The following is an 11,220-nucleotide window of genomic DNA, read 5'->3' on the forward strand; positions in this document are numbered from 1 at the left end:
ACATCCATAGAATGGACATGCCATACTGTCAGGTCTGACGCATTTCACAAGCATTTAAACATTATACATTAAGAAAAACTAACTAAGGTTATTCGCTAAAGTAAGAATTCAGAGTGAGTTCAAAGTTAACTGGAACTTGGGAATGTTTCCAATTTGCTTACTTTTACCTTAAAATTTTAATTCAGTTTTAATTCACTTTGAATTCTCACTTTAGTGTTAGTATCAGTAAGCCCCAATTCACACTAATTTTTGAACGGGGAGCTACGGATAGGCTAAAAGTGTAATCTGATGCTCTAATATCTTCTGATGCTCTTAGCCTATCAGCAGCACCCTGTCCAAGGTTTCCTGATTCAAGCCACGGACAGAAACGGAAGGAGATGGGCAGAACTAAATGGTGCTGGGATTAAACTGTTTGTTAACATTTAACCCCTAATGGTAAACCAGTTCCAGAGACCACCTGGTACCATTACAACTTAATTGCGATGAAGTTGTTATGGGGCCCTGAATGTTCCTTTAAGGTACATTACTATCTACTAATGTCACTGTAGGAATTTGCTTAAATTCTATTACGACTTCAGGCTTTCAGGAACTAATATTCCAGTGATAATATTGTTAACACGCATAAAGTACACTGACAGAGTTATCCACTAAAGTGAGAATTTTCAGGAATTCACAGTGAATTTCTAATTTGAAGCCAAAAAAAGCAAATTGGAAAATTTCTCTACGTCAACCATGTTTTCACTAAAGTTATTTTGGTGAGAAATTCTCTAATAAAAAAAAAATACAAGTTTATTTGTTATTTGCATATCTTTATGTATTATATATATATTTTAATTGTTTAACTGTGTTTTACATTTCCTTCGGAGAAGCAATTTTAGTATTTACCATAATTTATACAAAACAGTTCCTTTTATTTTCTTAGTTTAAAAAAAATGCTCAATGCTTCAAGCATGCAAAATCACAGTTGTGTCCTGTGTTTATTTTCTTATGTCAAAACAGTTGGCCTTTTTTGTATGTATGTTTCATTTTATTTCTATTATGCATCAGAAGCACTTTGTGTTTTGTTGTTTTTTTTCCCCCTACTTTTTGTGTAAGTATCAGTGATAGCTGTCCGATGTGTTCTATTTCTGCTTTCTTAATGTTAACATACTCACTAAACTTTTTCATTGCAAATATTCTATTAAGCAGGGTGGTTTCATATATATATATGAAAAAATGTTGGATTCTAAAATGTAAACACTGAAAAAATAGTTCATTGCAGAAATATATGATTTATAGAAATTTTTATTTTGCCTTTTCAAAAGCTTATTGTAGTTATTCTGGTGTCTATAGTCAGTCCCTGCAGACACTGCTGTAAACACTGCCTTTTCAGAGAAGATGCTGATTGGCCAGGGTGGCGTTTGACTCCATCCCAACTCCGCCTCCTTGGCTGAGATCATCAGAATTATCGATCTCAGCCCATTCAGCATTGGATTGGCTGAGGTCATCAATTCTGATGATGTCAGCTAAAAAGGTGGATCAGGGGCAGGGACAGTGCTGGCAGACCTGCACAACACTGGAAAGTGAGGTTTCACCCTATTTAAGGGGTGGCAAAGGGGTCTGTTTTTTTTAATACTATGGGGTAATACACATTTGTATTTAAAATGATATGTAATTATAAACTACAACTGAAAGAAGTGGGAGAATATCGTAAGCAGGTAGGCTATATGGAGCAGGGCATGAACCCAAAATAATAATAGAGAACGGCAAATTGAACTGGCCCCAAGTCTGGAGAAGATGTGTTATTAAAACAATGATCTGTAGATACTAGGTAATAAATCTGACCAATAGTAACAGATAATACTCGAACTATGGTCCTATCTAAAATGAAATATAGAAAACATATAGATAAGTGAGTAAACAAAACGAAAATGAGGCCAATAGTGACTAAAAATGCAAAACAAAAATAATAGAAAATGAAATAAATAAAATAGCTGATCAGACTAAATAATTGAAAAGGTAAGGAGGTAAAGCTAGATGTTGACCAATTGAATAGAAGAATTAGTCAAAATGGAACCACTCTATCTGTATTTCTTGTAGAGTTGATTGCTAAAATTGAAAAAGAACAAATGGCAACTAGAAAATAAATGATTGGAACAGTGGAACTGCTGTATCAATATGGTAAGATACTAAGTTGCTAAGGAAATGTATTGGCAACTAAAGACAGTAACACATAGTATCTAGTATTCAGGTTCAATTTGAGTAGCAGGATACAATATTACATTATTTTGCAACAGATAGGGTTCTGTGAGGCTCTAAAAGTAAATAGAACTAGAGAAGAGTAGAGTGGAGAGTGCTGTAATTGTCCAGTTAAATGTACTAAGTACTTATAGTAAAATCCTTCTTGTGTAAAGAACGGCATACACTCTCTCTCTGCTGAGAAAATTGTTAACGTAAAGTATTACAATGCGGTAGGGAATTGAAATCCTGAGTTGTGGCGTGAATGCTATCCCAGCTAAATGTAACAACTAGATTTGTAAAGCGATATGGTAGTCAAAATGCTGGCTAAATAATGCCTGCAATATAATACTATACTGTGCCTTCAGGGGCACCTACCGAGAAAGTAAAGATAGCTATCACTGGATTCAATATATAAAATAATCAGCCCTGTAGTTCATCCCTATTCTGTGCCTTTGAGGGCACCTAGCGTATAAGTAAAGCTAGCTGATCTAAATCTGGATACAAGTAGCGGGATATAGAGATACCCAGACGTGGCTGCGGCTGCAGGTAGTTGCTCAACATCGGAGAGTTTAAATGCGAGTAAAGTTTATAGTAAATCGGCCGTAGACACACACTAGGAGAAAGCCCCGACATACGTTTCGCTGATCATACGGCTCTTCAGGGGAAAATGACCCCCAGGAGACAAAGCGAGTTTAAATGTGGCAAGCTTTAAAATGGTTGGTTATCTTGCAGCCAATCAAAATTGCTCTAGTAATGAATGATAGGTTGGACGCCCAAAAGGGGGAGTCTAATAATGGATGTTGTCATAATTATTATTATTATTATTATTATTATTACTATTATTATTTTATTATTTATATAGCGCCAACAAATTCCATAGCTCTGTACAATGGGGGGACTAACAGACACATAATTGAGATCAGACCACTGGACGTACAGGAACAGAGGGGGTTGAGGGCCCTGCTCGATGAGCTTACATGCTAGAGGGAGTGGGGTATAGTGACACAAAGAGTTAAAGTAGGGGAATTAAATAGTTTGTTAGAGAAGGGTTTATCGAGTGCTTGGTAGGTCATTTTTGACAGTTGCAGGAAAGGAGTCATGGGGTGGGGGATGAGAAACCTGCTAACAGTTTAATTGATACGCTTTAATGAAGGAGTGGAGGCTGGGTGAAAGTCTGATTGAGGAGGGAAGGGAGTTCCAGAGAATAGGTGAAGCCCTGGAGAAGTCTTGAAGGCGAGCATCAGAGGTGGGGATCCGGGCAGAGGATAGGCGTAGGTCTTGGGCTGCGCGCAGGGGTCTCGACGGGACATACTTATGTATTAAGGAGGATAGGTTTTGTTGGAGCAGCATTATGTAGGGATTTGTAAGCAAGCGCCAGAATTTTGAATTGGGCCCTATATCTAACTGGAAGCCAATGCAGGGACTGACAGGGCGTGGGAGGTGCGGCCGGACAGGAAAATAAGCCTCGGAGCCGCATTCATTATACATTGCAGCGGTGCAAGCTGGGAACATGTAAGACCAGTGAGAAGGGGATTGCAGTAGTCGAGGCGAGAGAGAACAACAGCATGAACCAGTATCTTAGCCGCGTCCGGCGTTAGATATGGGCGGATGTGCTCTATGTTCTTGAGTTGGAAGTGACAGGATTTGACTATCGATTGGACATGGGAAGTAAAAGAGAGGTCAGAATCAAAAAGAACTCCTAGGCAGCGAGCCTGCGAGGTAGAGGTGATAGTAGCGCCGTTGACTTGGATGGAGACAGACACAGGAGTAGCAGCACCTGAGGGAGGAAAAACTAGAAGTTCTGTTTTGGACAGGTTGAGTTCAAGGAAGTGAGCAGCCATCCAGTTGGAAATAGCAGAGAGGCAGTCAGAAACACGAGTCAAGGTGGGCGGAGAGAGATCAGGGAAGGACAGGTAGATTAGATAGGATAGATGATGGCAATTCTTAAAGGAGTGGGCTTAAAAAGGCGTATAGTGTGATCTTCAAAGGAAGTAAAGGATAGGGCAGGGGCAGGAAGGATAGGTTGAAAGGTACATTGAGGGGAGAGAAGGACGCCTACACCACCTCCTTTCCAGTCGAGTCTAGGAGTATGGGAGAACTGTAGACCTCCGAAACATAAAGAAGCAGGAGTAGAGGTATCGGATGGGGACAACCAGGTCTCAGTGAGTGCCAGAATTGTGAGTGAGTTAGAGATGATGAGGTCATGTATAGCTGTAGATTTTATATTACTACAAATGGAGCGAGCGTTCCAGAGTGCACACTGAATTTTGGTAGAGGAGGATAAACTGCAGGGTATTTGGAGGAGGTTTGCATGGTTTCTGGTTATTATAGTGTGAGCAGATTAGGTGAGGGGCCCTGGGTTGGGAGAGACGTCACCAGCTGACAGAAGTAGGAGGAGAGACAGTGACAGGAGGTGTGAATGGGTTTTATATGGGCGGCGACTAGGGTGAGATTGGGTTAGAGCAGGAGAGAGAGAATAGAGAAATGAGTGCAGGGCTTGAGATGAGAGAAGGGGGGAGTGTAGCAAAGAGGGATTCATGTAAATGTGAGTGTGTTGTTGAGGGAAGTGGGTGGAAGGGGATATTTTGATCCTGAGGGAGATGAGAGAGGAGGAGAGTATAGAGCATTGCTCTGATGGGTAGGTAATTAGAGGAAAGGAGAATGAGCAGAAGTAAGGAGAAGGACTGAGTGTTAGGAGTTAAGAAGGTAGATTGTGCTCATTACTGCATAATGCTGAGTTGTGAATGAGTGACGTATTGGGATGCAAAGTATAATAGAAGTCAGTCTATTTTTTAATCTATTAACATGGGGAGACCACTGAGTTTTGGTCAGGATGATTATTTATCCATTAGATGTGGATAAATTCTAATTGGTCAGATAAGTGTAGTATTATATTACTGGGACTTCTGAGAGTCCGAGGTGCAGGAGAACTACTGTTCAAAGGATAAGAATATATGGTGACAAAATAAAAATGATGGTAAGAGTATACTGGATGGTGGTAATAGCGGGTCAGCATTGTGGAAGTTTATAAGGTGTCTGGCTATGGGTGTAAGGTTACCCGTGTGGGTAATAGAGTTAATATGTTGGAGAATCCGCCTTTTGAACTCTTGGTAGGTTTTTCCTATGTATTGTTTTTGGCAAGAGCAAGTGATAAGGTACACTATTTTAGTCGAGCTGCAGTTCACAAATGCATTAGTTTGTACTTTGATGTTAGTTTGTGATGACTGAGTAAATTTGCTAGGTTGGATATATTTGCACGCCTTACAGTGGCCACAGCGGAAAGTGCCCTTAGTAGGGGAAAGCCGGTGAGGGTCTGTTGGCTTTTTCTCAAGGTGGCTGTGCACAAGTAAGTGATGATGGTTTTTAGATCGTCGAGCTGTGATGCAAGGATGTTTTGGCAATGAAGTGCTGAGATCAGAGTTATGGGTTAGGATAGGTCAATGTTTTTGAAAAGTATTGGACATAGCGGACCAACCGCTATCGTATGTTTATTTATTTATTTATTATTATTGCCATTTATATAGCGCCAACAGATTCCGTAGCGCTTTACAATATTATGAGAGGGGGATTTAACTATAAATAGGACAATTACAAATAAACTTACAGGAACAATAGGTTGAAGAGGACCCTGCTCAAACGAGCTTACATTCTATAGGAGGTGGGGTGTAAAACACATTAGGACAGGAATTTACAATCAAATAAGGTGGGCTGCCCTTTAGGAGAGGGCAAGAGACAGGTATGTGAGGTAAGGGTTAGTCTTGGAGGCCATAAGCTTTCCTAAAGAGATGGGTTTTAAGGCACTTCTTAAAAGATGCAAGACTAGGGGAGAGTCTGATGGCGGTAGGCAGGCTATTCCATAGGAAGGGAGCCGCCCGCGAGAAGTCCTGCAAGCGCGAGTTGGCCGTACGAGTGCGGACAACGGACAGGAGGTGGTCACGGGCAGAACGGAGAGACCGAGAAGGGACATACCTATGGATCTGTGAGGAGATATAAGAGGGGCTAGAGTTGTTCAGTGCTTTATAGGTGTGAGTTAGTACCTTGAATTGACTCCTATAGCATACAGGAAGCCAATGTAAGGACTGGCAGAGGGGTGAGGTGTGAGAGAAACGACTAGAGAGGAAAATCAATCTAGCAGCAGCATTCATTACGGACTGTAAGGGTGCAGTACGGCTATTGGGGAGACCAATCAGGAGAGGGTTACAATAATCCATGCGGGAAATTACTAGAGCATGGACAAGCTCCTTGGTAGTATCTGGTGCAAGAAAGGGGCGGATGCGGGCTATGTTTTTAAGATGGAATCTACAGGATTTGGCAACATGCTGGATGTGAGGCTCAAAGGTGAGACCAGAGTCAAGTATGACGCCAAGACAGCGCGCTTGCAAGGATGGACTGATGTTGGTACCACAAACTTGGAGGGAGAGCGAAAGAGGAGGATCAGAATTAGGAGGAGGAAAGACAAGGAGCTCAGTTTTTGAGAGATTGAGTTTCAGAAAGCGGGAGGACATCCAGTCAGAGATGGAAGAAAGGCAAGCAGTGACACGTTGCAGGACGGCAGGGGAGAGGTCTGGGGAGGAGAGATATAGCTGGGTGTCATCAGCGTACAGGTGGTAGTGAAATCCAAAAGAGGTAATAAGTTTGCCAAGAGAGGCAGTATAAAGAGAAAATAGAAGGGGACCAAGGACGGAGCCTTGGGGAACTCCAACTGAGACAGGGCAAGGGGAGGAGGTATCATTAGAAAAGGAGACACTGAATGAGCGTTGGGAGAGATAAGAGGAAAACCATGAGAGGACAGAGTCACAGAGACCAAGCGATTGAAGAGTTTGAAGAAGGAGAGCATGATCAACGGTGTCAAAGGCCGCTGAGAGGTCAAGAAGAATTAGTATGGAGTAGTGGCCTTTGGATTTAGCTGCGATTAGGTCGTTAGTAACTTTGATAAGGGCAGTCTCTGTAGAGTGGAGAGGGCGGAAGCCAGATTGAAGAGGGTCAAGGAGAGAGTTGGAATTGAGGAAATGAGACACACGGGTAAAGACAAGTCTTTCCAGAAGCTTTGAGGAAAAAGGGAGCAGGGATATGGGACGGTAGTTAGAGGGGGTGGATGGGTCGAGGGATGGTTTTTTTAGTATAGGTACTACAGTGGCATGTTTAAGGTCAGCAGGGACGATGCCAGAGGAGAGCGAGCAGTTGAAGATGTGTGTTAGAGAAGGCACGAGACAAGTGGAGAGAGATCTAATAAGGTGAGATGGGACAGGATCGAGCGGGCAAGTGGTGGGGCGAGAGGAGCAAAGAAGAGCAGCCACCTCTTGGTCAGTAGCTGGGGAGAATGTCTGAAGGGTAGGAAAGGCATGATCTATGTGTGATTGAGAAACAGAAAGGCAAGGAGGGGAGAATTCTTTCCTTAGCTGTTCAATCTTGTCAGTGAAGTAACATGCGAAGTTATCAGCAGTAAGGTTAGTTTTGGGGGTGGCCACAGCAGGGCGAAGAAGAGAATTAAAGGTGTGAAAGAGACGCCTGGGGTTGCGGGAACATGAACTAATGAGAGTGGAAAAATAGGACTGTTTGGCAAGGGCAAGGGCTGCACTGTATGAACACAATATGAATCTATAATGGAGAAAGTCTGTTGTTGCAATACATCTAATGATGTTATCTGATGGTGGCCTAGTGGTGCGGAGGCTAGATGCTCGATCGATTCGGCATACTTTATTGTATGCTCTTTTTAAAACCTTATTCGGGTATCCCAGTGCCCTGAATCTCTGCCTGAGCTCCTGATATTCTTGTTTAAAGCCCATTTCTGTAGAGCAGTTTCTACGGGCGCGTAGGTATTGCCCGTAAGGAATGGATGATTTATGTCTGGGAGGATGGTGGCTTTCCCAGTGGAGAAAGCTGTTAGTAGATGTTTCCTTTCTGTACAGTTGAGTTTGTATAGTGCCATCTAGTGACATCATAATTTTTAAGATCCAGGAAGATCATCTCATGCTCATGGATGACGTGGGTGAGAGAGGTTGATGCCGTTATGATTTATGTTTGCCACAAATTGTTCGAAAGCAGGGACGGAACCCGTCCATAGGAGCAGCATGTCATCTATGTACCTATACCAGTGTGATATATACTGGTGGTATTCTGAGTACACTGAAGAACTGATGACATGGTGCTCCCACCATCCTAAGAATAAATTAGCAAAGCAAGGGGCACAAGCCGTTCCCATGGCGGTACCTGTCACCTATAAGTAATATTTGTCATTAAAGACAAAATAATTATGGGTCAAGACAAATGTTAGTAGGGACAGAATGAGTATTATCTGTTACTATTGGTCAGATTTATTACCTAGTAACTACAGATCATTGTCAGCCAGCCATTATTAAGTCACCACTTAGTGGCCGATTCAGAATCTGCCTCTAGGTGGACCCTTTACATTATCTTTAGTTCAATTTATTTATTATTTATTATTTTTTGTAGCACAGTCTCCACCTAGTGGAGTGACTGGAGACTGTCCTCTATCAGAAAACCGTTATTATTACTTTGATTTTTAATCATTGGCTATCTATCTTGTGTCCAATTTGTTTCTTTTTTTTATCCTTATTTATCTAATAAAAGATAAGTTTTAATAACACATCTTCTCCAGACTTGGAGCCAGTTCAATTTGCCGTAATTATAAACTAGCTTGCCTATCTAATATCGCTACATTATTATTATTATTTTTTTGCCATTTTTTTATTTTAGTGTTTCTAAGTTTAGTATGGTAACTCACAGTGGTGAACAACTCCATATACCCCCCATCTTTCCTGCCTTATTTTCTATTTATGTTTTCCTTGTGCCACCCAATGCCTTGTTTAAATGCTTTTTCTGGAATTCTCAGTTTTACCTCTATCACGATTTGTTGAAATTTCTCTTTGCCATATTTTCAGTGTGCCATGTTTGAGTATCTAACAATCAACTTTCCCCAGACTGTAATGTACCACTCTGCTCTGGTGACATGTCTTCCCAACGAAGTCATAATTGCTAGTGAGGACTCAGCAGTGCAGAGCTATGTGGCAACTTGTAAATTTAGTAGCACAACTCAGGAACAACGTTTCACCCAGTATGCTGAATTGTACATACCAAACATATTGGCTAAAATGATGACATTTAATGAATAAAACCCAAAGGATAGGTCAAAACCACCCGCAACGTGAGAGAGAAAAGTCAGACAATGTGAGCTAAAGCAAAGGAAATAGAAATGACACACAGGGAACAGAATATTGAATCAGCAATATGTGCATATGCCTTAATCTCAAATAACTCAGCAATTTATTTCCATTATATTTATTCTAATGTATTCTAATATATTCACCAAAGCCCCCCTTAACAAGGTAAAGGAACAGGAGACAATACGATAGACACAATGGATTCTGAGAGGGTTTTCTCTGATGTGTAGATAAGAATTAGTTCACATGCGTATAGCTTTATTTTTAGATTGCAAATGTCCAATTTATAATTTTGTCGGTATCCAGACCCTTAATATATATATATACTAACTTAAATAGAAATGTTTTTTAGTAATAGTAGAAAAACACATTTTATTCAGTTTTTCAATGCTGAAGTGTTTTTTTTTTTTTTGCAATTATTGTCTGCCCTTAGTACATACCATTGTGGACATAGAATATGTAACTGACAAGATATCTGTGTTTCTTTCTGAACGTTATGGCCAGCATTAATAACATTTACACAGACTGAACTTTGATAGTTACTTTAAGAACTAACGGACGGGGCACTATAGATGGAGAGGATGCTTCAACTGCCATGCTTCCTTAGAATTCCAATTTCTGTATGCCCAGGGACCAGTTCCAGGTGCAATGCGGCCTGATTATATTCCTAGCTCTGCTATGCATAGTCGCATAGATTTGTATTACAGGCCTATACAGGTCAGGCCCTGTTATTTGGACCACCTTGGACAGCGAATGTTAGCAATACGTGTTATTATTATTATTGCCATTTATATAGCGCCAACAGATTCCGTAGCACTTTACAATATTATAAGAGGGGGGGAGATTTAACTATAAATAGGACAATTACAAGAAAGCTTACAGGAACGATAGGCTGAAGGAGTCCCTGCTCAAACGAGCTTACAGTGATATGTGTCCAGGGCTCATCACGTACCCCAAAACTGTATATTCGCCTGATCTTCTTTATGTCTTATGGGAAATGTAGTCCACAACTTCTGGTAGTATTGGCCTGCCTTTTCTTCCTTTTATTTCCTCCATACAGCAGCTCACTATTATCATCATCCACAATCACTTTTTTTTATAGTGCAACACTGGGAAATGAACTCCAGCCACAGCTGGTGACTGTCTATAGATGGAACAAGCAGAACCTCCTGTAAATGGATCTAGCAGACACTGACACATTCCACCCCATGTTAGTCAATACTACATAGTTTTCTAATGTTACACCAACAAGGGAAAAATCAAACTGTGAACACTACAAGGAAATTACTTTTTTCATGTACCATCAAATATACTTAAGATAAACATTGTCCTTTCATACTTCCCAAGTGTCCCTGTTTAGGAGGGACGGTCCTTATTTTGGGCCCAAGTCCCTCTGTCCCCACTTCTGATCCTAATGTCCATATTTTCTAGAAGCTCCATTTTGTTTGGGTGTGTGAGTGTATAACAGAGCTCCACAGCAATAATACTCACGGTATTGTGTCTTTAAACTATGATAAATGTGTTTAGAAAACTGTCTGTGTAAATAAGATACATTGTTCTTGTTCTAAATTACAGTTCAGTTGCATAAAACCACTAAAACCCCCCAAAAATAAAGTGTCCCTCTTTGTCCATTTCAAATGTCGGAAGGTATGTCCTTTAGCTCCCACATATGGTCAATACAATGTCAATTTTTATTGTATTACTAAGATTTTTTTTTAAATCCCACCACTACTATTCTGTAGAACTATCATCCATACCACTCCAAACTACAGATCCCTCTACCACTCTACTCTGACTGCAAATCTCATTACAGCTATCC

The sequence above is a fragment of the Pelobates fuscus genome, chromosome 4 (genome assembly GCF_036172605.1).
Source record: "Pelobates fuscus isolate aPelFus1 chromosome 4, aPelFus1.pri, whole genome shotgun sequence".
In the NCBI taxonomy this organism is placed as follows: Eukaryota; Metazoa; Chordata; class Amphibia; order Anura; family Pelobatidae; genus Pelobates; species Pelobates fuscus.